The 5,022-nt window shown below is 40.1% G+C and overlaps 1 pseudogene; it reads right to left on the bottom strand.

The window, feature by feature from the left end:
• LOC126692241 (probable aspartyl protease At4g16563) lies at positions 1-1,631 on the bottom strand (annotated as a pseudogene).
• Positions 1,632-5,022: the final 3,391 nt, after the last annotated feature.

The following is a 5,022-nucleotide window of genomic DNA, read 5'->3' as shown; positions in this document are numbered from 1 at the left end:
GTGCATCGCACATGTACAACAACACTCGTTAGCAACTAGTTACATTCAAAAACCGAAAGGATGAGCTGAACTGGCAAATTATTATTATTATTTTTTTTTTAGCAAGGCAATATTATTTTCTGGCATTACCATCTTTGCCTAAAATTGAGTTTAGTCCAAGCTCACTTTTTATTACTAGTTTGTTTCCGAAAGCCAAATCTGTCATTTTTCAAATCAAACTCCACGTAAAAGTTCTGCTGCTGGGTATTTCCCAAAACGATCGCTGGCCCGACCGAATCAACTGTACTGCCCGTCATAATGGTCAAGCACACACCAAGCTAGAATTACCAACATCAACAGGTACAAAATAATTCACCACCGGTAATTCCATCTTTGCCCCACCCTTAAACTCAAAGGTTAATTCCGGAAATTTAATCTTCTCGAATTTTAACCCCGTAATATTAAAACATAGATTCGTACCAGTCGAAGCTTCCACGTCAGCAGAAGCTCTAGTAAAATTACCCATCTCTGCCTCAAACGCCGTTGCCACGGCGCCAAATATTGGCTTTTCCATGGTGGTGAAAGTGGTCCCAGAGTCCACGATAGTGCCACCGTTACCATTAGCGTTATTTTCAGGCACTAAATATTTGTAAGGAATATTAACTGACTTACTGCCCACAATGACTTTAAGAAGGTCAACATAATAGAACTCAGGAAAAAAAGATGGGTTTTTCCTAAACGGCGTGTAGCTTAGGCCAGGGGTCTTGGCATCAGAACTAGACCCTCGATACAAAACGAGGTCACTGCTCTCCGATGTGTCGTTGAACCGTTGAGAAATTAAACAGTAAGAGAATTTACTGAGACCCAATTGGGAAGGCAACGATTCTGGAGTTCGACCAAACCCGGCAGTGCCAGCGGGTGGCTGCGTGGTCGAGAAAATGGAGCACCCAACAAGAAAATTAGTGAAGAGTTTCTCAGAAAAACCGAGGGTTTCGGAAAGTAATAGCCCATTAGTTGAGCCTATACCGTATTCAAAAAAGTAAGGGCAAGCTTGTGAACAATTACAGCCTTGGCAACCAGACAAGGAATTTGAGCTTGAAATCCGAGCACAATTGGGATTTTGGCAACCGATAAATTTTGAAGAAGATGATAGTTTTGGAATGAACAATGGGATTTTTGATGGGTCTATGTGACAATCGGTGCAAAAATATTGTGAAGTGCAAGGGAACCAAACAGGGCTGCTGCCAGTATCTAAAAGGAAAGAAATGGTTTGTGGGGGTGTGCCAAAGCTAAGAGAGATTGAGTAGCCTCCGTAGCTGTGAGAAAACACTTTGGTTTTGGTAAGTGGGGGTTTTGATTTGGGGTGCTTGAGGTGGTGAGCTCTGGTTAGAGAAGAAGAGGCGAGGGAATTGAGGGTTTTGATTGCATCAGAGGGTTGGTGTTTGGTGAAGATGGGTGAGAGAGGAATGGTGAAGGTGGTGGGATTGGGAGCTACGGATAGTGAAGATGAAGCTAAGAGTAATGTTGAGATGAGAAACAAAAGAGAGAGAAGCGATGAAGCAGCCATGAATGGATGAGATTTTAGAGAGAGAGAGAGAGAGAGAGAGAGAGAGAATGAAGAGTAAGAGTGTCGGGATGTGAACAAGTGAAGAAAGAGTTTTTAGGCTGTTTTCGTTTAAGGTTTTTTTTTTTTTTTTGATGAAATTTTCGTTTAAGGTTTTGTTCTTTCTTATAGGGGATTAGATATTACCTTGCACCTTATTTTTAATAATGTTTTTTTTATAAATCGTTGTTGTTGTCGTCGTTGTTGTTGTGATTTTTATTTTTTATTAATAAAGTTGACTTACTCCATTGTTTTTGTTGTTTTGGTTTATTCAAGTTTTTTTGACTCATTTTAATATTACTAAAAAACTTTTGATACTTATTCAAGGCATTTGGTTAATCCGGTGAGATGGATTTTTTCTTCTTAAGTACACCAGTTTGTTTTTGTTTTATATTATATTATCTATATATAAAAAGAGCTACTATTTTTGGTTTGTTCAACTTCCACTATTTCAACGACCTTTTTTTTTTTTTTGAATGCGTAGAGCTATAGTAGTTTTGCTATATTATTTTTGCTTTGTTCAATTCACAATGTTTCATAAAATACTAACACAACAAATTGATATAATATTTTCACAATTGTTGAAATGTTAATTTCTTATAGGTCAAAATAAAATAATAAGATATCATATTGGAACCAATCATAACTAAAAATAAAGTTATTGTGCAAAAAAAGTGTTACATCCATAATATTTTTCACAACATTTTCATAACAAACCATAGGTAGTAAATTGTTATTGGTTCATGTAATGACACAATTTGTAACGACCCAAAATGATATTGGGTTCGCACGTAAAAAGGCCCAAACAATATCATTTGTAGAGCGTGGGTTTGAAAAGTTAAGCCTTGGTCACTGGACGGTGGTTTGTCGTGGTATTCATATAGAGTTAAATTGTGTTCGTTCAAGGAGTCTTTCTCCTGGAGGTGGGCTGTGAGGCTCTGGTTCTTGGCCATTTTTCCCAGCCCCTTTTTCCGGATCGCTTGTTTCTCTTTTTATATTAGCCTGTATTCCTTATCCTTCGTCCACGTGTAGGATCGACTTTCCAAGGCTGGTACTTGTCCCATCAGCCCATACCCAAAGTGGTTGGGGGTGGTTGTAAAAGTTGAAGAGCATGGCTCTGTCAGGTGTAGAGTATTAAATGGCAGTGATGGCAACTTTCCCTTTGTCCTTGGTCGTCACACTATCCAACGTCTCCTCCTCTATTGACATAGATATTTTAGATTTTTTCCCAAACTATTCTTATACCGTTTTTGCCCTTTCTTCCAGAAGGACCTCGGATATGCCGAGGACAGGATCATCCTCGGTTGTGTCTTAAGACTGTTTGGACTTTTATTACCCATCCTCGACTATACCCCTCCTCGGCTCGAGCCTTGGGCCCCAATGTAAAAATGGGCCAGGGCCACAAATTATTGGGCCCCACAATAGCCCCTCAAAATCCTACTGTCCGACCTCTTGGTCGGAGAGGAGGATTTTGATGATGCCAAGCCCTTATTATGGTTCGTTTAGCTCTGCCTTTCATTAATGCTGGCGTCTCTTCATCTGCTTAGGAAATGCGCCGGGTTACGAGAAATTCTTCTAGATTTACACACGATGCGCTCCCATCATTTCAGTGTACGAGGCGCGTCTTTAATAAATTTCCTTTACGAGGCCAATCAAATCTGACAGTTACAGATGATATTGGGGAGTTAAACAGACGCTACCTTACTTACAGATCTTCTTGGAGACACGTACGGATTAAATGCCACTAAATTCACCTTCCATATAAAAAGCCAAACGAAAGGGTATTCCCTTCGCGTATAGACTTCTTAACCTTCCTAAAGCCTCAACCCTCAAGTTGTGCTCTAAGTCATCCTTATCAGTATAACCACAGCTTATAGTGTGACACCTTTGAAAATAGAAGTGGGGATGAAAAGATCACACCCTTCTCAGAAGCACTATGTCCCTCCGAAACTTAAGATGGCTCGGTCAGGACAGGGATGGCGGAGACTTAAGATACCTCCCATCCTCCCTTCAGCCAAAATCCGAAGCAGGGGCTCGTCGCGTCAAGCTTTTGGTGCGACTAAGCTGGGGTCACCCATTATCAATACCAGCCGCTCTCTCATGAACATAGCTAATATGGCACCAGCGTGTTAGGAGTCAGGACTGACGCAGGGACAAAGTATCCCTGCTTCTTCCTCTCTTCCTTCACTGGTGTCTTCTTTTGCCTCCCCTTCTTCTTTTTTCCCATCACCAGATCCATCTTGGTGCTTTTATTTCTTCCTCTTCTTCTCCTCTTTCACCAAGGGAGGTCCTCCTCTCAATATGGGTGCTACTGGGGCAGCGTTTGGAAAGACTTCGGAGCAGAGCTTAAAAAGACTTCTGGCTGTTTGTTTGTCTTTTTTTTTTTTTTTTTTTTTTTTTTTTTTTTTTTTAATTCGCCTTCTATATAGGCTTGTTTAAGCCCTTCATTGTACGCTGTAATACTTCTTTATATTAATAAAAGTCATTATTGCTTTATTTCATATGTTCTATCTCTTCTTTTTGAAATGGTTATGCTGTGAATAGACGTACTACCCTGTGACTTCTTTTTTATTTTTATACTCTGAACGATGCTTAGGACCGAAATCCCAGCTAATAAAAAGACCTTGCTCTGTGCTTATTGAAACTAGCTGGCGTAAGAATGTTGATTTGAACAAATGATACTTAGGGCAGAAATCATTACTAAGAAAAAAGAAAAAGATATTATGATGGGCTTATTATAGCTGTCTGACATAATAATGCCGACCTAAGAAAACAATACTTAGGACCGAAATCCCTTACCAAGAAAAAAGATGTTATTATGAACTTATTGGAGGTATCGTATACAATAAGACCGACCTGAAAATGGGTTGTATACCCCAAACTTGAACGAGATGATGGCGGAATGCTCGATGCCGTGTAGGAAATAATCATCCGAGGACATATAACCCAAAATGAACAACCCCTGCAGGTCGCTGAATAATAAGGCGTTTCGCCATCTTCCTAATAACTTTCATAGCCTTAACATTTTCTGGTATTTGGTCCGAGGACTGAGTGACTTAGAATTCTTCTTAAGTAGCTGACCTTTCCATAGGTTTGAGTCCAAGGACCATGCAATACCTTGGTTCTGTCCACAACTTGATTTTTAAGTAGTTGGTTTCCCCATAGGTTTGAGTCCGAGGACCATGCAATACCTTGGTTCTGTCCAAAACTTGATTTTTAAGTAGTTGGTTTCCCCATAGGTTTGAGTCCGAGGACTATGCAATACCTTAATTCTGTCCAAAACTTGATTTTTAAGTAGTTGGTTTCCCCATAGGTTTGAGTCCAAGGACCATGCAATACCTTGGTTCTGTCCAAAACTTGATTTTTAAGTTGTTGGGGGAATTAACCCCTCGGCTATAGTGTGGGACCTTGGTTTAGAGGGATTAGCTTCTCGGCCAAGC

Source organism: Quercus robur, chromosome 7, assembly GCF_932294415.1.
Source record: "Quercus robur chromosome 7, dhQueRobu3.1, whole genome shotgun sequence".
Taxonomy (NCBI): domain Eukaryota; kingdom Viridiplantae; phylum Streptophyta; class Magnoliopsida; order Fagales; family Fagaceae; genus Quercus; species Quercus robur.
This window is presented reverse-complemented; position numbering and strand designations above follow the sequence as displayed.